Below are 25284 nucleotides of genomic sequence, written 5' to 3'. Positions count from 1 at the left end.
GGATTATCCAACCATTTCTAACAGAATCACTCATAAAAACTCCTAGTGCGCTGACTCAAAGCAAGACAGGGGAATAAAAGTTGACTTAACTCTCCGTTTATGGAGGTGATGAGAGAAGGAACAAAGAAACAGGTGCTAAAATACACATGTGGCTCTTGCACCAGAGTAAGTTTACTCATCTGTCTCCCCAGTCATGAGAAACTCAACCTGGAGCAGCAAGATGATGCTTTCCCGTTAGGCTCGGTAACAAGGCATCTAAATCACTGAAGAGTCACTAAATTAAACTGATGGAGGAGAACAGCTATTTTTACAGTGCTCAAAACTTGACAAGCTTATCCTATTCTTCTCTCCAGCCAGGAATGCCTTTACGAGTAAGCGGTCCAGGGTAGGGCTGGAAACTGAGAAGTTTCCTCCTGCAGCCAGTTATATTAGCCAAATTCCACCAACTCATTTCCTCAGATTAAATGTTCCTGGAAAACATAAACGTAAATTTCTGCCATGTCAGGGTGGTGCCTTAAGTTTTAAATACTCGCTACTCATTGTGTGGTCTAAAAACCGGTAGCACTTACATCACTGGGAGCATGTCAGTCATGCAGAGCCTCAGGCCCTACTCCTGATGGCCTGTATCAGAATTGGCACTTTCACCAAGTCCCTACCAAGGTGATTAATTCACATGCACATTAACGTTTGAGAAGCCCTGCCCTAAATGACCTTTTCCACCCTCCCCCCCATCCATCTCTGATGTCTTCAGAAACTGAAAGCTTGTAATTAAACTGACCTACTGAGATATGAAAGAATGAAATAGGACAGACTAATAGAATGGGTAGCTTAAAGGAGCACATGTTAACTACTTCACAGTCTGGCTTCAGGACTAACCTCACGTAAAATACTCCGTGCTTGACAAATGGAAGGGAGGGAGGAGGGCACCATGGTGTAACAAGGCTAAAGACATCTTCTTCCTGGGAATTCCAAGGAAGGCAGCTGGGCCTGAGAATGCTGCTCCTAATGAGATAACCCCACAAAATGGAGTGACCCCCAGCTTTGATGAGAGGGTAGAGAGCAGGTAAAATGGTACACAGTGTAACCCCTGACCCTCTGACACTTCCAGTTCCCAAGGCAATCATTGAGCACCACGGACCCAGGAGTGTGGCTGGATTTGCTGGAGGATGAAATAGGGTGGTACTTCACATGTGGGTCCGACGGAGGTGGAACTCAGAAGGCTTAAGGTCAGAAACAAAGCTGCGTACAGACTTCCTGTGCAGGGTTGGTTTGGTGTAGCTGTTAACAGTGTGTGCTACCAGCTCCTTCACTTAGCAGCTGTGCAATCTCAAGCAAATTACAAAACCTTCCTCTGCCAGCTGTCAAATGGGGGTAATACTTTCAGAGGGTTGGTTGTTCAGATGATTAAAAAGCTAATATACATAGGGGCTTAGAACAATGCTTGTTACTTGGTACACACTCAAATAAATGTTTGCTGCTCTTCTAATTACTGTATGTCAGGTATTGTCCTACTCAATTTACATACATAATCACTTTCAATAATCACATCAGTCCACAATACCATCATCTCTATTCTACATCAGCGGTCACAATCTGTGAGCCAAGGTTGGCTGCCTGGGCAGTTGCCAATGCCCTTGTCCCCACACTACTTATGAGTTGGATATAAAACCTGTGGGTTATGTCGTGCAAATCTGTTTTTCCCTAGACAGATTTTTTAAAATTTATTTTCCAGTGGGGCTGGGGATACATGCAACAGAATTTTAAATATCTTGTTGGAGCTGTTGGACTGATGAATTATCCGTAAGATTAGATTCTAAATGAATGACAAGTCTTTATGTTTCAAACAACTTTCACTTCCTGGACACAATCTGATTGGATCATAAATGAACACTCCAGCTTTCTGTTGGCCAGACACAAAAGACCTACAGTCAGTCACATGACCTGAACAGAGAGAGACTCTTATCTAAGAGAATAGGTATAAACACTGAATAAATATAAAAACAATACAAACAAAGAGAAATAGAAACAAAGAAGATAATCACAATAACTATGGTATCATATTGGGAATAATGGAAGTTGACAAGTCACTGTATGTGGGGAAAATATGTCAGAGGAAAAGGCATATAAAATGTTTTATAAATTACAAAAGTTTTCTTTAATATAACAAATTAGGAAACACATATATACATATATTTAATACATATATTAAATCCAGGACCAAAAAATTCATGTTTCAAAACAATATTCTACTGACTTAGGGCTAAAGAGATGATTAGATAATGGAAAATAATATTTCACTAATTTCTAATTCTGAAAAATAGGAGTCGATTCAAAAACAGCATGTGATCAGGACCCATCTGGCCAAAAGCCTAATGTCTGTGACAAATGAAGTGAAGAGCTCAGTATGGCTGGTTCATTGTCAAGTGTTTCCATGACACCTCCAGAGAAGCATAAACACCAAGAGGAAAAATCCTCAATTTGGGCTACTCTAACACAGATTGTGAGGCTGTCATATACTGGGAGTATATGTAATTTTTCTAAATAAATAGTGAACTTTTTTCAGGGATTATCTATCATAAATCAATAGTTGATAGAACTAAGCATGAAAGTAATGGAGAATTTCTGACATGACTGAAAAAATTTTAGTGCAAGATAAAGGCTTTAATGTTAAACAGTTTTTTAAAGATTTTATTCATTTATCTTTAGAGGGGAAGGGAAGGAGAGAGGGAGAGAAATATCAATGTATGGTTGTCTTTCGTGTGTCCCCTGCTAGGAACTGGCCTGCAACACAGGCATGTGCCCTGACTGGGAATCGAACCGCAGTTGTTTGGTTCACAGAATCACACTCAATCCACTGAGCTACACCAGCCAGGACAACAGCTTCTTTAATTACATAAATATATTTTTAAATCATTGAAATGAATTTAAAATTTTTTATTTTTTACTTTTTTTTAATTTTATTATTATTTTTTTCTTACAACTTTTAATTAATTTTATTTAGTTATTTTTCAAGTACAGTTTTTTGTCTATTTCTCCCATCCCAGCCTCCCCCACCCCTTGCTCCCCACCTCCCTCCCATCCCCACCCCCCTTAGTTCTCGTCCGTACGTCCTTCCTATTTGTTCCTCCAAATCCCTCCCCCTTTTTCCCCTTAACTTCCCTTCCCTCTCCCCTCTGGTCCCTGTCCCCCCCCCCCCCCGTTCTCTATTTCAGTGTCTTTGGTTTTTTTTTCTTTTTCTGCTTGCTTGTTTGTTTTGTTGTTCAGCCACCTGTTACAGGTGAGATCATATGGTACTTGTCTTTCAGTACCTGGCCTATTTCACTCAGCATAATGCTTAAAGGCAGCAAGGGAGAAAAAAGAAATAACATACAAGGGAGCCCCAATAAGGTTAGCTACTGACTTCTCAATGGAAACACTCCAAGCAAGAAGAGAATGGCAAGAAATATTCCAAGTAATGAGAACCAGAGGCCTACAACCAAGGCTACTTTACCCAGCAAGGCTCTCAATCAAGATAGAAGGCCAAATAAAGAGCTTCCAAGACAAAAGAAGTCTAAAAGAATACACCTCCACCAAACCACCTCTATTTTTCACTTTTAAACAATTATTTGTATCCATTATTCTAAAGATAATAAATACTTATAGAAAAAAGTTCTAAGAATTCACAAGGTACATAGTACAGAAGATGAAAATATCCCCTTCATACACATTGCCTAGGTGGCGACTGCCTCCTTAAAGGTAAGCATTTTTGACAGATTTTGTGTACCGCATCAGGAATAGTCTATACATATTTAAGTAAATGTGTATATACATAAATACACAGATATCCTTTCTAAAGCACCAAGTGGATTTACACTATGCATACTGTTCTGCCCCTTACTTTTTTTCTTTAAGGTAATTTTGAGATCTTTCTATATTAACACCTCATTCTTTTGATAATGGTATAACATTTCACTATGGGAGAGAAAAATAATTCACTTAAACAGTCCTGTACTAAAGGAAATGTAGATTATCTCTTTTTGTGGCTGTCATAAATAATACTGCAACAAACACCCTTTCATGTACTTTTGTGCACTTCTATCCGTATATATGTAGGATAGGGTTTCCAGATGTGGACCTGGTAGGTCAAAGAATATGTGCATTGAAATTTTTAACATGTATTTTAAGGGACAAATGTAATTATATTTCTTTGCACTTTCATCTGTTTTAAAAGATGTACATTTGAAAATAATAAATGGCATTTTATTTAAAGTTGTGCATTTCTACTCTATAGACCACTACGTAAGCCAACTTTCCCAAGTCTTATCAATTATAAAGATTCTCCACATGTTCATATGACTTTCTTGAGGAACCAATGCTTTATGCACGTAGGTATGATATGTAATCACCTGAGACAGATGTTGTGGGAAAATAGAAAAGCTAGCACATCCTAACAGAGTTTGGCTCTCTATCTGACTGCCAGTCACAGCTTTTCACTTACTATCTCTTTTGTTTCAGAAATAAATCCATTGTCCTTGAAACTTTCTTCATACTACTTGACTTAATAACATAGTTTTAACAGTACAGATGTTTATTTTTAGCTAATTAGATAGTTATAGCTAAAAAACTTACCCACCTCAATAAATATGAACCACATGACAACAAGAGTTCAGATGTCTATTGGTTTTCTTCCCAATAGACAAAAAGCTTATTGCAATTTTTATTCTGGGAAATTAAAATAATCACTTACTTGCAAAAGTCAAAGACAAATCCTACTTTTATTAAACAGCCAGAAAGATCTCAAAAGAAAAACGCAACTTATTATTAGTGTGATAAATGATAGCACAAAGGAAGTTACCCAGACTGGGTTATAAAACTATGAAAGTCCAATAAGGGGAACCAATGGGAGCACAGCAGTGAGGCCACAGTTGTCTGAGGTGCACCCAGACCCTCGAAGCAAACTACAACTTTATCAGCTCCGAGATGGGCCCAGGCCACGTCCTCCAAAGAGCCTTCTCAGATTCCTTCCTCCTAATAAAGTACTTCTCACTAATTCCTCCTTTGAATTTTTATATGTGTATTTTTTAAAAACTGTGCTACCTCTCTCCACACATACATTCCCATTTCTGTTTTATTCCTCTCAAGACTGCGGTTTCAACTTCAGGGAAGCACGTGTGCTATGTTTGTATTGCCAAGAGTGCTACTAGAAAGAAAACCTCCCTGCACCTCAGTTTCCTCATCAATACAATGGGGGTAAAATCTACCCATGGTGCTTCACGAAAGTATGCAGGGGATTCTGTGAGATGACAAAGTAAGGTCCTGGAAACTACTATAAAAATACGTCAGAGGTGTAGTGAGGAAACAGTTACTCAATGAGAGATTCTACTGTGTCCCTTAAGGAAGGATTCTCATCATTTACTTGTGAAAACTAACATTTCTAAACACTAATAATAAAGATGACTATGTCTCTTCCCAGAGAGTTTATTTAGGCAGCTGTGAGGTGAGACCAAGAATCGGCATTTTAACAAAATTTCCATGTTTTTCTTACTCCAGAAATACAATACTGCAGTGGTCTCAACCTTGGCTGCATGTCTGAACCACCTGGGAAGCTTTTACAATCCCAGTGCCCAGGCCATACACCAAACCAATGAAATCGTGATCTCTGGAGCTGGGACGCAGGCACAGCACTTTTTGTAAGTGCTCCAGATGACTCAAAGAGACTGCAGTGGTTGACGAGCTCTGCACTAGAGCGGAGCTGCTCAGCAGCAGTGGTTCCCAAACTGGCAGAACCATCCTGGTGAGCTTGGCAAACCAAATGAGTCCCAGGCCTTCCCTCATGTTGTGGACCACTCTGCCTGGTTTCAAGAATTGTAACCCTAACCCCCCTTGGCTAAGGATGAGTGAGTGACCTCCGGAATGTGAGCCATAGGAGACAAAGCTTGTCCCAGGTAGCAAACACTGCCTCAGTTTCCTCTCCCTGCCCCCAAAGCTTGGTCAGAAGTCAATGACAGGTAAGTTTCCTCACAGTGGGGAACAACCTAAACCAGACTTGATCACTTGGGAGGGCATCATGGAAGGACTTGGGGGGTGCAACAAAGAGCAAGTAATAGACTCGTGCCCTCCGGCTATAGCTCGAGTTCCCAGGTCTGCTGGGAGCAGCACTTCCTGGCTCTAATCCACTTAAGCCTGAATACCTGATGCGGAGGGGTGCAGCTCCTTGCCTTGCCTGAGCGAGGGTGGGGTGGTGGTGGGGGAGCGGGGAGTCTGGCAACACAAAGACGTGCTGATAAACCTGTGAAATTTGCTCTGCTAAGAATGCTTTCATTCATATGATAAGGGTTCAAGAGGAAATGAGTATGTCTCCCAAAGTTTCTGCAAAACTCTCTTCCTGACAGACACTGACTCAGACTTAGCCCTCAGATTTCTTTGAAATGTTATCTACTGTTTGATCCTTGCCACCCTGTATTCCTGTGTATTACATCCCAATAAAATCCCCTAGAGGAGGGGGCTCAAGGCCTTTTTCCCCTGAGAAACTGGCCACTGCTCAAGGCCTTTTTCCTCAGAGAAACTGGCCACCTCTCCTCCCCAAGCAGATCATGTCATGTCTTGTTTACTTTCATCCATGGCAGATGGGGGAACTTGTGGGAAAAGTTGCCCCCATACCCTCAGACCTCTGCAACCAGAAATCTCCCAGAAGGTAGGGCCCCAGGTAGTTTGAGAGTTGCAGAAAGTTCCCCAGGTCATGGTGGTCATTACATTTAGAAATATTAACCTAAAAATAGTCAACCCAATAGCAAACCAGCCCCATGTAGAGGATACCAGAAAGACACCTGGGACCTTTCAGAAAATGAAATTGTCTACCATATCTTGGGCAAGCAGCTTGGTAATCGTGGTGACATGTGTGATATTTCTTGATGGCTGATGAAGTGAATATAAATTTCCCCATTTTACTCAAGTGAAAACAGATTGAGAGAGAACTTTCATACCCCTTCACACCTAGGTATGCCTGAAGTCAAGTCTCTTTACTGGGGGTTCTTGAAGGAGTGGCTTCCAGCCCAACAGCAGCTGCTTGTTCAAAATTTAAATTCTCAAGCCCTCCCAGACGTACCACCCTGGACTGGGTGATTTGGCCCAGCCACATATGTCTTAAGCAACCCTCCAAGTTGTACTCTGTAAAGTTTGAGAACAACTGTTTTACTCTAACCCTAACCCTCTGCACTCTAAAACTCCTCACTGCTGAGCTCAATGAAATCCTACACTAGTTCCTGAGCAGATTCTTACTGAAGCAGAAGGGATGCAAATAGCTATAGCTCTTCTCCACTTCCTTTCTTGTTCCCCTCAAACCACTATCCCCACGAGAAAGAAAATGGAAGGTGAGATAGGAACTTGTGGGAACTCTGCTGTGTGCTGAGGCCGAAGAACAGCGGTGCTGGAAACAGGGTCCTGTGGGTGTTGTTAGCAGGTACCATAAAGGATGCTTTGGCCTGGATAAAAAAGACTAGAGTGATCCACTGTCCTGGTTAGCCTAAGGCCAAGGGGTTTCCCAGGATGTGGGTCATTCAGTGCTACATACATGGAAGTCACGGGCAAATATGGATGACTTTGTCAGCATGAAAGGGACAGGGCCAGCGCAGACACTTCCAGACCAAAACAGCAACTCTGCAACCTTCTGTTCCTGCTCTGCACCGAGTCATAGCTCTCTCCCAGTCCATGGACACCAGTTCCAGAACTGGTCTCCTGCCCTGCAGACTGGGGCTCAGCCTTCGCAAATGAGATCCTTGTTCACTCTAGCACAGTAGTTCTCAGCCCTGGGTGCACATTAGTTTCACCAGGGAAGCTTTTTCTAAAAACACCAAGTCTCACTCCATGCCAATTATATCAGAATCTCAGGGGTAGGACCTGGGCAGTTTCTAATCTGCCCAAATGATTCTAACATGCTGCCATAATTCAGAAGCTATTACCTTTGCAGGAACTCAAGCCCTGCCCCTGCATTCTACTGCACAATAGACTCCTCTGAGCAGGTGCACTGCTCAGAAAAGGTTGTTTCCATTCATGGCAAAATAAAATGATCAGCATCTGATATGTTTTTAAGTATATTTTATTGATTATTCTATTACAGTTTTCTCAATTTTTTCTCCTTTTTATTCCCCTCCACCCTGTACCAGACTTACGTATGGCCGCTGGTGGAGTCTGTTCTACCAGGTGCTTGCCTACAATAACTTCTTCCCAATTTCCTCTTATTGACACTGACATGAGGACACTGTCCTTTTCCTACCTTTCCCCTTCCCTCCTAATAGTGAGAAACGGCTTTCTCAGGCATTACTGAGTCAGGAAATTCTGAGTCTCTGAAGGGCCATTTGCATCCAGGAAATTCCTAGAAATGCTAACTTCCATGCTCGAGAGAATCTAATTCATAAACTGGATTATACAGTATCAAACTGGGCTCACAAAAGGGACAGAGGCCAAATATCTGTTCTGGTACAAAAATTAAGGGGATCTGATCCTACAGGCTAAGAAAAGGAGAAAGGAAAACAATCTCATCCCATTTCACAGCAAATTTAAATTAAATAAAGCTATCCCATGGCAGTTCCAATGCTGATAATCCGTGCATCTGTACTACTGCATGCCAGAGTCTTCACCAGCTTATGCCAAAATGAGAAAAACAAGTATAATGTAGTCAATTTTTCATAAAGCTAAATGTGTTTAACTGTATATAACTGTCCTTTGTGTTGATATTAATTCCCTCCTCTTTGATTACTAAAATTATCCATTTAAAAAAATTTTAATAGACTTTTAATTTTGGAATAATTTTGGATTCACACAAAAGTTGCAAAGATGGTACAAAGAATTCTAGTAAACCTATTACCCAGTTTCCCCCATTGTTAACATTGTACATTACCTGAGTATATTCATCAAAGCTAAGCAATCGACATTGGTACATTACTGTTTACTAGAGTCTGATCAGACTAGAGACTGATTTCATCAGTGTTTCCATTCATTTCCTCTTTCTGTTCTAGGTTCCAACCCAGGTTACCATACTGCATTAGTTGTTATATTCATTCTTTTTGAATTGGTGTCAATAGTAAATGCATTTAGGTGTTTTGAAAAGGTTGCTTCCATTCATGGCAAAATAAAATGATCAGCATCTGATATGTTTTTAAGTATATTTTATTGATTATTCTATTACAGTTTTCTCAACTTTTTCTCCTTTTTATTCCCCTCCACCCTGTACCGGCAACCCTCCAGCATTCCCCCTCCTTAGTTCATGTTCACAGGTTGTACATATAAGTTCTTTGACTTCTGTTTCCTATACCATTCTTAACCTCTCCCTGTCTATTTTATGCCTACCAATTATACTTCTTCTGTGTACCTTTTCCTCCTTCCTTCTTCCCCTATCCCTCCCTCCCCACTGAAAACCTTTTATGTGATATTCATTTCTCTGATTCTGTTCCTGTTCTAATAGTTTGGTTTCTTTTTGTTTTAATTGTTGTTGTTTTAAGTTCACTTGTTGATAGTTGTGAGTTTGTTGTCATTTAACTGTTCGTATTTTCGATCTTCTTCAATTTCTTAGATAAGTCCCTTCAACATTTCATATAATAAGGGCTGGGTGATGATGAGCTCCTTTAATGATGATGATGCACTCCTTTAATGATGGTGATGATTGACCTTATCTGGGAAGCACTTTATCTGCCCTTCCATTTCAAATGATAGCTTTGCCAGGTAGCATAATCCCAGGTGTAGATCCTTGCCTTTTATGACTTAAAATACTTCTTTCCAGCCCCTTCTTGCCTGCAAGGCTTCTTTTGAGAAGTCAGCTGATAGCTGTAAGGGCACTCCTTTGTAGGTAACTGTCTCCTTTCCTCTTTCTGCTTTTAAGATTCTCTCTTTGTCTTTAATCTTGGGTAACTTAATGATGATGAGCCTTGGTGTGTTCCTCTTTGGGTCCTACTTCTTTGGGACTCTCTAGGCTTCCTAGACTTCCTGGAAATCTATTTCCTTTGCCAGACTGGGGAAGTTTTCCTTCAATATTTGTTCAAATAAATTTTCGATTTCTTGCTGTTGTTCTTCTTCTTGTGACACCCCTATAATTCAGATATTGGAATGTTTCAAGTTGTCCCAGAGGTTCCTAAACCTCTCTTCATTTTTTAAAAATTCTTGTTTCTTCATTCTGTTCCAGTGGATGTTTTTTTCTTCCTTTTGTCCCAAATCATTGATTTGAGTCCTGGTTTCCTTCTCTTCACTCTTGGTTCCCTGGATATTTTGCTTTATTTCACTCTGGGTAGTCTTCATTTGTTCTTTCATTTTTCAACCAAGTTCAATCAGTTCTGTGAGCATCTTGATTACCAGTGTTTTGAATTCCACATCAGATAGGCTGGCTATCTCCTCATTGCTTAGCTCTTTCTCTGGAGTTTTGCTCTGTTCTTTCATTTGGGCCATGTTTCTTTATCTCTGTGTACCAGTCTGGTTGACTGCTTCTTTAATTCCTTGGTTGTCAAAGTTCCATGCAGTTTGATTTTTCTGGCACTTCTGGTTATTTATTGTTTTTAGATTGTCTTTTGGTTGTGTGAGGAGGCAAAGTGTTTCTACCTACACTTCCATCTTGGCCAGAACTTTGGCATCCAATATTGATCCCTAAAAATTAATTTTGTTAGTACACTGATCTATGAAATACAACTCTAGGATCAAGAGTGTAAATGAATACTTCCTACACTTTAACATTAAAGCTTAATTTAAATGACATATAAAATGTCATTTTAATATAACCCATGGAAATAACTTCTGAAAGGTTACTCTGTAACACTGCTATTATAAAAATACGAAATTCCTCATTGCCTGAGACTGTTCTGGACCATCCTTTCAAGGGTGTCTATACAGTGGACAGTGTTAGAAGAGACATATCTCCATCTAGAGCAAAGGACAAGCGTGTTTACTTCCTATGATAAAGACTTAGGCTTCCTAAATTTAAAATTTCTCTATAGTAACACAACGCACTATGTGTGAAGGTGTCACAAAGGCTCATGACACACATATAAAAAATGTTGCTACTCTGGTTCCTGCTATGGCCATGAATAACAAAGTCCTTCGTCTCTGACCAGGAGTGCCCCGCCTTCTGCCAGCAGAGATGAAACTGCAGCAGGTGAACTTGTTAACTTGCAAGCAGAATACAATCTCATACCTTCACGGTTCTTGAAACTTAGATTTACATCTTCCTCTAAAAACTGAGAGATATGTCAGCATTGAGTCTCTGTTTCCACATTTCCATTTTCCTGTACAACAAAAATCAGCTGAAGGTGAATACGGCACACATTGCCGATTTGATCACAGCCAGCCTGTCTCTCATTCATACTACTGGCTGACACACTTAAACATTTGTGTTTGCCACCCCACTTCAGGGTTCAAGTATTCAGGCAGCATCCAAATGATCAGCTCATCCAACATCTAAAGCTATGTGGTCATTAAAATCTCTGCACCACTTTAATATTCATTGACAAGCATTGGAATCTTGTATTACAGTCATCAATCAAAAACATTTTTTAAATGTTTAAAATGTTTAAAATTGAAAGGAGACAAATCTAGCTTATGGGGACAATACTTTGATTTAAAAGATGCATAATTCCTGTTGGAAAAAACTACTTAAGAGAATATTATTGTAGCAAAAATTTTCAGAGAAATAAAAAAGGAAACAGAACTAGAAAGGCACTGGATAGAAATAAAAGAAGTAAGGAAAGAGCTGGTCTTCTCATAAGATGGGGAACCCCACTGAACATAGGGGCTATAATTTTCTTATGAGCTCTCTGATTCAAAAATAAGTAAATAAATAAATAAATGAAAGCCCACCAGGGACCTAGTGAGGTTAAGACCTATTTTTATTGCTGTGCAGGAGTCTTTTCTTATACTGATTTCCCCTGGGTAAGGTCAGCTATGGAAAACAAACTATAGAAACTCCGATAGGATCCCAGGAGTTAAGCTCAAAAGTACCCTCAATGAGGAAGTGTTAAGGTCTTTTGAGATGCAATGCATTTCCAGAAGGTTCAGACTTAGTCCCTCTTCTCTTATATGTAAGGCTCAGGCACCTCCAACACATACTCATGGTTTTTACATTAGTTATGATATAATCAAAATGCTTTCTGTATTAGTTTCCTAGGAAGGGCTGCCACAACAAAAACTAGATAGCTTAAAACCAAAAAGAATTCATTCTCACAGTTTTGGAAGCCAGAAATCTGGAATCAAGGTGTTGGTGGAGCCATGCTCCCTCTGAAAATAAGAGAACCCTTCCTTGCTTCTTCCTATTTCCAGTGGTCGCTAATCACCCTGGGTGGTCCTCAGCCTGTAGACAAACCCTCCAATCTCTACCTCTGTTTCCACATGGTGTTCTACCTGTGTGCCTGTCTGTGTGCTGTGTCTTACCTGTCCTCTTATAAGGACACCAGTCATTGGATTAGGGCCTACCTTAAACCAGTACAAGGTCTTCTTAACTTGATTATTTTTAAAAAGACCGTATTTGAAAAGAAGTCGCATTCACAGGTACCAGGGGACATGAATTTTGAAAAACACTATTCAATAGAGTATAACTTTTCATGTCTTTGAACATGACTGAGTGAAGTCTTATATTCATAATCAAGGAATTTTGCTTCTAAGAAGCTTAGTTCAGTGGAATAAACTGGAGATAGCTAAGAGCATTATGCTTACAGTATAATAAGATTACCATTTATTGCCATGTATAATGTGTACTCTTTTGCCCAAACTTTTTAGGGAAAAATAAGGATGCATATTACTCATGGGTAGTACTAATTCTGTATCTATATAAATGTTTTTAATTCTTTTATTTATATGCTTATGAAAAGTGTAACTCTAGAAAGCAATAATGATATCCATATGCAAAATAATACCCTAGAAAACAATAATAAATTTTGTTTCTAGATATAAATAAATAAATAACTTAATTACAAAATTAAAATGAAAGGTTTTTTTCCTGAAAGTGGGGCCAAAAGCATGGGTGCACACCATCCATAGGAGCACATTATACACGGCAAAATACAGCAATCTCCTTCTTCATTACCTCTAGCTGGCCAACCCAGATTCCCAAAGCTTCATTTAAAATGCAAATTGTTATTTTTACACAAATAATATGGTAAATCTGATCATCAATTCTATTAGTAAATCAAACAGAGCTTCCCAATTGCTTATTTTAATGGGAGAATAGGCAGGAGAAACTATTTTTCCACTGTCAGGTAATCATTACAGACCCATTAATATAACTATCAATCTCCTATCAGACTACTAAAAAATTTTAGGTCCCCACAAAATGCTCCTCAGCAACAAATTACTGTAAGGCAGAGAGGGTACTTATCAGGTTCTCGGAGATGCAGCTCTAAATTGGGAGAATGGAAAATCAATGTGGACCACATACAGAGACTAGATAATTACAAACTCATGAAATTATAACTCTTTCCAGGAAACCACTTCATAATTGAATTTTTTTGCAAAGAATAGAAGTTTAAATGTATTGCTCTATACAAATTTTTTTAGCATAAGAGATGCACATTACCTGAAACCTTATTCTATAATTGATGTTTGACTATAACAGGAAGAAATATAATTGACTAGAAGACAGCTACACAAAAAGAAAGCACACTTGACATCCCTCAGATAAAGGAAGAAAAGGGGTTTTGTTCCCTCAGAAAAGAAAATGTTGTTTTCTCTTCCTCCTTTTTTCTTTTTTAAGAAAATGTAAACTATTTGAGGATCTGGGACAAGGGAAAAAAGAAACGAGGTTTTTTTTTTCCACTTCCATCATGAACTTACCCTCCTTTAATTTCACTCCCCTGGTCTCCTCCTCCCGTCTATGCTTTTTTAAAAGACAGAAGCGTAAATGGGGACAACTTCTAAGGGCCAAAAAAGGTTTCACTGCAGCATCGTTTTCCCTCTTGCACCGCTGTGCTCAAGAGCTCATCACTAGCCATCTCCCAAAAAAATCAGTACCTTGTACCCTGCACTTACAGCTAAGGAATAAAAGTTAAAACCAATAGGAAAATATGCTCATGTTTTAAAAGTTTTTAAATGTTAAATATAAATTTTTTTTAACAATTTTAAAATATTTCTAAAAATCTAAATAATTTGAGTTATAGAAAAGCCATGGTATAAATTACAAAATATATATATAGATAATGAAAAATGTTTATATGAAAAATGTCTGTATTAGAATGTTTGGGCTGGTGCTAAATAGAATTTTTTAAGTGAAAAAAAAAAAACAGAAAAAAAAAGCCAACCTGGTTGTTTGGAAAAATGTATTTAAAAAAAAACTCTAGTAAGGTTGCTCAACAGCAAAGACATGGATAAAGTATAATAGACATAACATAGGAGATACACTGACACAGAATTAGTAGGCTTTAAAAACCATAAAAAGATTTAAAGAAACTACAGCAAAACGCTAACTTGTTAAATCTACATGGGGATATCTGTTATAACATTTTATACAAGCTTTCATGTTTGAAATGTTTCAAAATTAAAGAAATTTTTAATATAGGTCATCTGCTGGTATGTCATGATTTAAAATTTAAAGTTGATTAAGAAGTGGCTCCAACATACCTTGGAAAGAAAACAGGTGAATAAGAGCCTCAGCACACAGGCTGAACTTAGTGTCAGGCGAACAGATCTGAGCCTCACTACCTGGTTTTTATTTTTCCTGTTTATATGTGCCTTTTTATAGAAGGGGGAATAATATGCTCTCCCAGACCTCTCCAAACTGGACATAGTGTTGGGTGAACAGGAGAAACTACCCAAGTTCCAAACATCTGCCTTAATTTTTTCACTTATTTTTGTTGTTGTTCAACAGATGTTGATTGTTTCCTAGGTGCAGACATTAAGTCTGCTAAGTGCTAGGTATACAGTACAAGTCCGCATGGGAGTTTACTTTGGGACTAATTTCTCATGGCATTGGCAGTCTCGTGGCATAGAAGAATGTCTCGTTATGGAGCAGGGAGGAAGGATTCCTGCTGGCCATCTTGGGGTGCTTCCTGTGTCCTGAGCAGAATCAGAAACTATCAGGAAGAATAGGTAGAAGCCATCAAATCTTAGCCAGAAATTGTTTACAAATTGCCACTTTCCCTCAATAATGACACCAACACTGAAGTTTGTGGAACATTTCCAATACCCAAAGCTCTGGGTTATGTGTTTGCCTTCCTCATTTAACAGATGAGAAAAACAAAGCAGGAAAGAAATAAGTAAATTGTCGCGGGCCACATAAATATTAACTGGCAGAGACAGGATTTGAATTTAGGTCTATCTAGCCCTAACAATTATTCTCAGTCTCTAAGTTTTACTGCTTTCAAATTACAGATCTCTCCTAGATTTAGAAAGAAAAGTGACTAGTTCCATCTAGTTAATAATAATCAAGAAATTTTTTCAAAAAAATTTGTAAATCAAAAAGTATTGTAGCATGATCTCAAGAAGATAATACTTATGTCCAAAACAGAATCGTTATGTGGAATACCCATTGACCCCACTCTGAATTACCCAAGCAACCACTTTCCCTTCCAGAGACAGTTGAGATGCATGCCCAGATTTTCAAGAACACTGAGAGAAAACAAAGGCAGAAAGTAACCAAAGGCATGGTTACCCTTGTTTCCTTTAGGATTCACCTGATTTGAGACTCTGGTGACACATTATGCTCCTAGTTTCTCTTCCTTCTGTACCACTGTCTCCACATCTTGGTCTGCCCACCCTCTCTGGTGTCTTTCTGTTCCTTTCAGGCACCAAGCTGCTGTATCAGGGCCTCTGGGCCTTTGCACATGCTAATTTCACTGCCTGGGAAACTGTTCCCCTCCCATTTCACCTGCTTGTTACTTATTTTCCAAACTACAAACTCATATCATTTCCTCAAGGAAGTCTTCCCAAACCAATCAGACACGGTCAGGTCTCCAATCAAATTCCTTCAGGAAAACATAGACATCTCTTTTTGGCACTCTCATAATTGTCGCTTAAGAAGACTTTTTGGTAATTATTTTTATTATGATTATCGCCCTGCTAAACGATCAGCTTTGATGATAAGAATTGCATCATATATTGTCATAGCTCTATCCCTGAGCTCATGGCAAGCACTCAACACATATCTATTAAAGAAAAGAGGGTTGAGAACAGAAAGAGGCTACCCGACCTTACGGGCTTTTTTCCTATCCTGTTGACATCAGCTTCCCTGTCAATGTGCTGAAGTTTTTAGGAGTCTCCTGTGGGAATAACCAAGTCCACCCGCACCTACCTCCTTTTCTAGCTCTTCAATGCAATGAAAAGGCCACTATGATAAAATTACATTTGATAGTTGATACTAGAGCCCTCATCAAGTACTGCCCCAAAATGGCTGTAAACACTCAAATCACTCAATAGCAGGTACTTCTTATCTGATCTTTATTACTTGTTCTTATTTTACAGTGGCCACTTATTCACCCAAAATATAAAAACTTTAAAAATGAATGAGAAAACAATATTAGTTTGGGACAACCCCAAGGGCATAATTTGCTTTGGGTTTGATTGTTATTTTTTGTTTGTTTTTTTGCTTCAAACCTGTCTCAAACTTGTCAAAAACAACACTTTCACAACTTCCTGTTGCAGTCATAATTACTCTAATAGTTCACTCTGAATTTGAAAAAAAAGTGCAACAGTAGATTTGTACAAGATATTATATAATGAAAAATTCACTCTCTAATTAGAATCAAAATAGGAATAATAGTCTATTATAAAACAGCTAATTGGTTCTATTCATAGAAATACCATTAGTGATACTTTGACTTAAAAAAATATATATATATAGCTGAATACATCTTTTTAAGCTCATAGATAACACCTTGAATATTAATAGACGAAACAATTTAGATACTGAATTGAAAAAAAGATCTCACTCCAGAAAGAAAATAAAGAGGACCCTCTATTCAAATACGTTACAAACAGAGCTTAGAAAACGAGCTCATGCTGACACCAGCTGTCACTTTTCATTTTTCCTCTCTCCCAGCACCAAGACACCTGACCTGTATAAACCAGTAATGGGCCAATATATTTTCCTCCGGCTGCAGAGTTAAGACTACATATAATCAACCATGCCATTAAGGCAGCTGATGCATTCTACATGATGATAGACCTAAAGCAACCTAGCTTCAGTCCCAAGGGAAAGCAAAATTTACTTAATCCCCAAAGAATTGTTTCCCATAATGCAAAGAGAATTAAATCGTGAAATCCGAGGCCTTCCTGAAACCCACTGATTGCAAGATGGAAGAGGAGCATATGTCTGCAGGAGCCTGCTGGGGTGGGGGGTGGGAGGGGGAATGCACACACTGTCAGCTCCGCAAGGAGATGCTAAAGAGATGACTAGTGGTGGGTAAAAGGTGGAGAAGTTATCAGACATACCTGGAATAGCTGTTACATGTGAGGAAAAAAACAAACATTTTATCAGGGTTTTTATTAGATTTGCGTAGCCTTTGTATCCTCAGTGTGTGTGTGTGTTGGAGAGGGGAGGGGGATGGACATATTTTGGCATGAATACAACAAATATTTTCTAGTCTTTTGGCAGGATGATGAAATGTTTCAGCTTAGTTCAATCTTGCCCATAAAACTTCGCATTTCCTCCAGATGCAGATAAATTTGCACATAGGCATAAGATGGGCAGAAGAACTGAGCCATGTGTCTGCCATGTGTAAGGCAGCAACACGTTTCAAATGGTTCCAGTGTAGAAGCGAGGGCAACCCTCGTACCGCACAATACTCAGTGTAACACCTATGGGCAACAACGAAGGACTAAAAATAAACCCCAGGAAAAAATGGTTGGAAAGAACGGGACTTCCTTAGAATGCATTTGTTTTTCCTTAGAATAATGGAAGTTTTATAGTTAGAATAATTGAAACTCACCTGGCCCAAACAATTACATCTTTGACTCATGGCTTACTAAAACAATTGCTAACGAATGGTAAATTGAAGTATTGTAACTCAAATATTTGCATTCCAACTCCTCTGCTATTACGAATGTTTCTACAGAGAGGGTGGCTAACACATGATTTCTGGCACCACCCTGCCTGGCTCCAAATACCTGGGCTAATTACTTAAATGTTCTGTGCTCAGTTTCCTCATCTGCAAAAGGAGAACAGCAATGGCACTGCTGAAGAACTAAGATATAACACATGTGAAACACTAGAACATTGCCTGGCACATAGTAAGTGACATAAAAGTGTCTGCTAGTTTTCTACTTAGTCCTCAGTCCAGTTACCAGTATTGATCCCACAAAGATATCAATATGATTCTAAAGAGGGGGACTGTATAAAATGGGAAATCTGTAATCACAAAATGGGAGTTTGGGGGATATAGTAAATATTTATTTGCAAAAATACAAAATTTTGAAAATTTTATAAAACAGAAGCACCGCTAGTCACTATAGTTCTTAATTCCGCTCATTAGCTAGTGCCACTAATAGTTTTAAGGAAGAAAAATGAGTAAGGAGAAGAAATGAACTCTTCCAAGTGACTAGCGTTGAACCACTGGCAGCTGTTATCTGCCTCCAAGATGAGATTTATTCCTGCAGCCTGAGTGGATAGACAGCAAAAGAAAGTATAGTCTCTCTACAGCACAGCCATACATGGTAATTATCGATCAAGGGCACCAGCTCACTATGAGTCCCACACACCAATCATTGAATAAATGGCTTTTCCAGCTACACTTTTGTTCAGGGTACAAAATACTTCAAACTGCGACTGTGAGGATATCAAGGCTCTTATGCTAATAACAGAGAAAATTAATGAGCCCTCCTTTTGACAGAATTCACTATTTAAAACTGAAAGTATTCCCAAGTGGGCAGCAGCTCAAACCCACAGGACCCAAAGGGCGAGGTTTCCTGCGCTGACCCTGCCTGCAATTACAGAATCATCGCTAACTCAGAAGATCCTGGAATTGAATCCCACCAGCACCCCCATGATTCCATTCAATAATTTCTTACTCAATTACTGGAAGATTAACCCTACTTGTACATTTATTTTTCTAAGGAAGTCTAAAGCTTATTCTAGAAGAATAAGGTTTAAAAATAATTTTAGAATCCTGAGGTTTAAAAAAATCATTTATGTCAACAGGTAGGGACTAAGTAAGTAAATAAATATAATGAAGTTTGAAACTAGTGTAGCTACATCTAGTAACTTAATATGCATACCTAAGGAGAATATTAAGCAATAGTTTTTAAAATCATTCTTGTTTATTACTAGTCAATCTAATGTTAAGTCATGGCTAAACTGTTTTCATAAAACGAATTGAAAAAGAACTTTCTCCAAGTCATCTAATTTTAACATTTTTTGCTAGTGTAAACAAGTATCATGTCCATAGCCATGACCTCTAAAATACTCCCCTCTTCAAAGAAAACCTGGTGAGGTACCTCCATAGCCACACCACGAGGAACCTGCAGGGTTCCTTCGTCCAGCCCCACAGGCTCTGCCCTCAACGTTTAGGTTCAGTGCTGAGAGTTCTTAACCTAACTCTCCCAGATAGTGCAGGGAAAAGAATACGAATGCAGATCTAAAATACAGGAAAACTGCGTCTGCCGAACATTCCTAGCATGGCTTTCTTAACCGTGATCATTTTAATCAACTCTATTTATACATACTCGGTAAAGAATCTGTGCTCCTTAATGGACAAAATAGAGACCACACTCGCTTCAGTTTATGGCATATGAAGCTGCTTTAAAAAAAAAATCCCAGTTACCAGGCAGCAGGAGCCACTCAAAGGACCAACTAAAGGTCTTTCTTTGATTGGCAATCTGCCCCTCAGCAGGCATTAAGATTCATATCACTGAGTTACTTTACTGGACAGAGACTGCCCTATCTCCACAGAGCCAGAGAAAACGCCTGAAACTTCTATTTGAAATTAAGAGTGATGAAACTAAGAGCTTAGGTAACAAGTTCTATAAATAGATCTGTTTAAAAAAATCCTTTCTAAAAGCATCTTCCCAAGCCATGTGACTTAATTACTGTCTAGGCGACAAAGTATTATTCCCTTATCCAAGAGCCTCTGGAAGAGCTACTGTGGTGAAAATTCAAGATAGAAAGCATGTTTCTGAAATGTATGGGAAAGCTGTAAATATGAAATACTGTTGCTGAGCTACTCTCCTAAAAAAAAAAAGGAAAACGAGATTTTTAAAACCCTGTAGATAGATTACTGGGCTACCGTGGCTGATGCTTACATCTCATCTCAAAGACTGCCTCAAAAAAAAAAAATACAACCTAATGGCTATTTGGAAAAAAACCCATAAGTCTCCACTTAGGAAAATTCATCACTGATGCAATGGTATGGAGGGCCCAGTACTCATTTTTCTTTTTCTTTTTTTTTGACTGCTTATCCTTTTTGCTTCTACAAAAAGCACCAAGATTCTGGATGGTAACGCAGTTTTGAGAATCAATAAGGAAACTTGATATCCAGGATAACCAAAAGCAGATTAACCCTTTGTTCATCTTTTCCGCTGCAATAAGTACAAATAATAACACTCTGGCAGTTTAATATCTATGTTTGTGCTCCTTATGGCCAAAAAATAAATAGTTATAAGCATTTATGTACTATTTGGTCATATGTAATGAATTCAAGAAAAATCTGTCTCATAAAAAGATATGTTAAATAAAGATATTTTCACCAAAAAAGTAGAAAGAGAATGCAGTTACTAACCTACAGCATGGTGCAAAAGTAGATTTACAGTTGTGAGTATGCAAAACACAGAGTTTATTCTTGTATTGTTTATTAATAATTGTATTATTTTCCATATGAGCTGTACCTACTTTTGCCACACCCTGAATAACCTACATTTTAAGTGACTACATTCTGTGACTAATGACGACTGGAGAACATATTTTACTTAAGAAAGAAATTCACAATATTTTATAATACCATACAATTGTTTGTGGAGATTTTTTCAAAAAAACATCTTAAGAGACACCTTAAGAAACATTATTTTTTTTAACACATTGTTCGTTTCTTAAAGTATTCAACTGTTGAGAATTATGTTCCTCCTGGAGAAATCTGGAAAAGGAGACGTGAGAAAGTCTGAATATAAAAGTCAAGATTACAGACAATTTTCTCTGGATGCTGTTCAGGCTTAAAGGAGCTACAAAGTTAGCACGAGCTGAGGGTGGGTATACACTGCCTTAACAGTCTGCATGTTCAAAACTTTCTAAGTGACTTCTTACAGCTGTCCTCCACCAATATTCTTCCCCTATCATTTACAAAGAAAGAATGAACCCCTCCTTTTTTAAAAAAGAAATTAGAAATGAGTTGGAAATCTGACTTACAAAAATGAATAAAAAGGAACCTAGAGACTCTGCTTGTACGCAGGTGCCGCATGGGAGATGGCTAAGCTAGCCATCGTTCATGGAGCTCCGACCCCAGGGAAGGATAATGCCCGTGAACAGCAGGAGAAAAGCTATTTTGCAGAGAAACTCAGACCTTTCCTTGCTTCCATATCAATTTCCTGGTATACTGTTTCCAGAGTGACAGTGGCCATTTCAGTTTGCCCATAAGGTGTTTTTAATGAAAACTGTACCACCTTTCATCAGAGTGAAAGGTCCCCTGGAGTCACAATAACCTCTTCCACCCTTATGCAGACACTTTCTCCTCTGACACCTGCTCTCCAACACGCAGGCTCTCTGCAATTCCTTCGTCTAATTTCAGGCTTCACAACCTTGACCCACAGTCCTTTGCTCTCTTATCCATCTTCTTAATGCCACTATGGACATAATTAAGACTTTGAGACAATGATATTTGAGTGCACTCAATTCAATTAAGTGGTGGATAGTAACCAGTCAATTGCCAAAGTCAATAATGTACAGTGCTACAATGCGTGTCTCTGGACACACCCATTCTTACAGTTACGGTCCTGATCCAAGGACACAGTGGGAGTGCTCACATACAGTAGTCTGGAAATAATTTGAGCTAACAAAGAAGGACTCTCCACAGCTGTTACTTTTAATTATTAGCATAAGACATCATATAATTTAACCAAAAGGAACAGTTAATGATATCAATAACTGGATATGATCTTTTATTGGTAATAAATATAATAAATCATATCTCTACCAAGATGTCTACTTTAACTTTTTGACCCTAAGGAAATCCGCCCTTTCCTCCTTCTACACAGACTCCTGGTTCATACATAGGATTAAAAGTTCCTCTCCTGGTGTTCTAAAACTCCTACTCAGGCTATTTTCCTGAGATGTGAAACTAAAACAGACTTTGTAGTGAAGTGCATCTTCACCATTTTTGCCCTAGGTAACTGACGTTACAGAAAATTTACCCAAAAGTATAACCAAATTTAAGAGAAATAGCTAAAAGGGTCTTTAAGTAGACCACCATTTCAGTTTAAGAATCAGACTATAAGGGAGTAATTGTTGAGTGCCTCCAGAATGAATATGTATATAACAGGTCTAAATAAAATACATTTCAACTTTTATGGCTATCCTATTTGTATAACACACACTACATGGTGAATAATGGGGTGCAGGAGGCGGCACTGGAGTCACGTACTGTAGACTCGAACTGCAGCTCCACCACTCAACCACTCAGCACAGTTATTGTCAACAAGTACCCTCTCCATGCCTCAGTCTCCAGTAAAGTGGGATAAAAACAGCTATATTTACAATCACCAGTTGTTTCCAGGATGAATACGTGTGTGTGTGTGTGTGTGTGTGTGTGTGTGTGCTAGTCACATCGCGAGCAATAAAAGCCATTACTGTTGGTATTATAATAGTAATTAATTAGAGCTATATAACTAGGAACTTACATTAACCAGAATACTGGCAGCTTTCAGATTCAACACACACACAAAAAAACTACCTAGCAGCCCTGGCTGGTGTAGCTCAGTGGATTGAGTGCGGGCTGTGAACCAAGGGGTCACCAGTTCGATTCCCGGTCAGAGCACAAGCCTGGGTTGCAGGCCTGCTACCCAGTGGGGGGCACCTGAGAGGCAACCACACATTGATGTTTCTCTTTCTTTCTCCCTCCCTTCCCCTCTCTCTAAAAATAAATAAATAAAATATTTTTTTAAAAACTACCTAACAAACAGCAATGAGCATCGTTTACACTCATGTGTTGCTACTTATCAATTCCAGTTTCCTTTACCTTGAGAATCCAGAGCCATCGTTTTCTACAAATCAAAATAAAAAGACTTTGTTCCCAACCTATTCTGTTTAGTTGAGGTAATTAGAATTTGTGTTTAAATCTTTTGAAAGTTCAGGTCAAACACACAAAAGTGCTCCCTAAAGGGCAAATTTAGAATTTAATTTTTAAATGAATTGGAAGGCAATGTAAGTGAAAGATGAGATTAATATTTCACTTATAGGTGGAATCTAATGAACAAATAAACAAACAAAACAGAAACAGACTCATAGATACGAGAACAGACCGACAGCTGTCAGATGGGAGGGGTGTGGGGGGCCGGGTGAGAAAGGTGAAGGGAGTAAGCAAACACACACACACACACATACACATACACACACACACATACACATAATCCACAGACAACAGTTCGGTTATCACCAGAGGGAAAGAAGGGGCTGGGAGGAGGAGGCAGAAGAGGGAAAAGGGGAGATAAATGTTCACAGAAGGAGACTTGACTTGGGGTGGTGAACACATGATACAACATACAGATGATTACAGAATTATATACTTGAAACCTATATAATATGTCACCCCAATAAGTTCAATAAAAATTAAAAAGAAAATATGTCTCATTAAAGAATAAAAATGATTTCCTGCTTTTAAAGCCTTTATCTGTGTAACCTTTGAAAAAAATTAATAGAACTTTAAAACCAGCATTATGCACCTGTCTGGTGGGTATAAAACTGCCTTCAATAATGTACAGAATGTCTTGCAAGTAATACAAATTATTATCTTAAGGAAAAATCACCAAGTGTATTTCATTTTTCTGTAAATATAAAATAGCAATCAACAGCAAAATCCAGACTGCATAGGATAAACACTTTGGTTTCTTCAACAAATAAATTCTAAGGGAGAATTTAAAAATAAAGGGAAAGGGAAACCAAAAAATTCCGAGACATGTTTACATTTATTTAAAAAAAAAAAAAGAAACCTACACAGGCAAAAGTAAACTACAGGGATACAGGCATGGGCAATAAATGATGACAAAAAATGAGAAAATGATAACCATAAAGTCGGGACAGTGTCTCCAAGTCTCCCAAGAAGAGGAGGGAGGGGCTTGGGTTTAAGAAGCAGCACCTGAACTACTTACTGACCAAGCTCAGATTCTAACTGGATAGGGCTCTAGGGTGTTTGCCTTTAGTAATTTCTGTGACAGTGATGTATTTTACAGTGAAAAGATTTCAAAAATAAAACTACAATCTACAAGAGTCACCAGTGCAGCTACTGTGTATTTTTTATGCAAATGTATTCCTTTTCTCACATTCACACTCACGCTTTAAATCAAATGCATTGCACCTGAATTTTCAGAAATGAAGATTCCGTAACCTGTGAGCAGAGACATTTACTAGACTGATTTCTAGCCACGGTTTAAATCTGATTTGATAATGACATTGATTTTAATTTTGCATTCTCAGATCAATATGACCCTGTGCCGACTGACCAAAAACGTTCTTTCACACAGAGTTTGGCTTCTATCATTTACATCAGTCCTAGGGGAAAAGCCAATTTAAAAATTCACAGGCTCTTAGGGAAGCTGGTACTGGCTGAACTGTGTTCCCCTAAAATTCCTATGTGGACACCCTAACCTCCAGTACATCAAACTGTACATATTTGTACAGAGTTTTTAAAGAAGTGAGTAAGTTACAGTGAGGTCATCTGGGTAGATCTTAACCCAATCTAACTAGTATCTTTCTAGGACGAAGAAATTAGGGCACAGAACAGACAGGGAAGTCCGTGTGAAAACACAGGGGGAAGACAGCCAATGAGAAAGGCCTCAGAAGACACCAGCCTTGCTGCCACTTTGATCCTGCGTTTCTAGCCTTCAGAACTGTGAGACAATAAATTTCTGTTGTTTAAGCCACATTGTCTGTGGTCCTTTGATATGGCAGCCCTAGCAAACTGACAGAAAAGGAAAAAGAAAAGTTTTTTTTTAAGCTACAATTTTACAATTGTTTTGACTCATACTATATAGTGAAAAGAAAAGCTTAAGCAAATTGTGAGTCATTAGTGAAGAAAGGAGAACTAATAGATTCCATGCAAAAAGAAACACCCCGGACAGCTAAGCACAGAGGGCGAGACACAAGGAAGCAGCCGGAAAGTAACTGGGTACTGACTGAATGGATGGGCAAGACTCAGCACTTCCATT

The 25284-nt window shown here is 38.6% G+C and overlaps 1 protein-coding gene across 8 annotated transcripts in view; it reads right to left on the bottom strand.

Annotated features, from left to right (window-relative positions):
* The window catches only part of ADAM22 (ADAM metallopeptidase domain 22), a 226012-nt gene that overhangs the window by 82913 nt on the left and 117815 nt on the right, over positions 1–25284 (bottom strand). The window lies entirely within an intron of this gene.

This window comes from Artibeus jamaicensis, unplaced genomic scaffold, assembly GCF_021234435.1.
Source record: "Artibeus jamaicensis isolate MK-2021 breed Jamaican fruit bat unplaced genomic scaffold, CSHL_Jam_final contig_787, whole genome shotgun sequence".
Taxonomy (NCBI): Eukaryota; Metazoa; Chordata; class Mammalia; order Chiroptera; family Phyllostomidae; genus Artibeus; species Artibeus jamaicensis.
The sequence above is the reverse complement of the archived record's forward strand: the minus strand, read 5'-3'. Positions and strand labels throughout refer to the sequence as shown.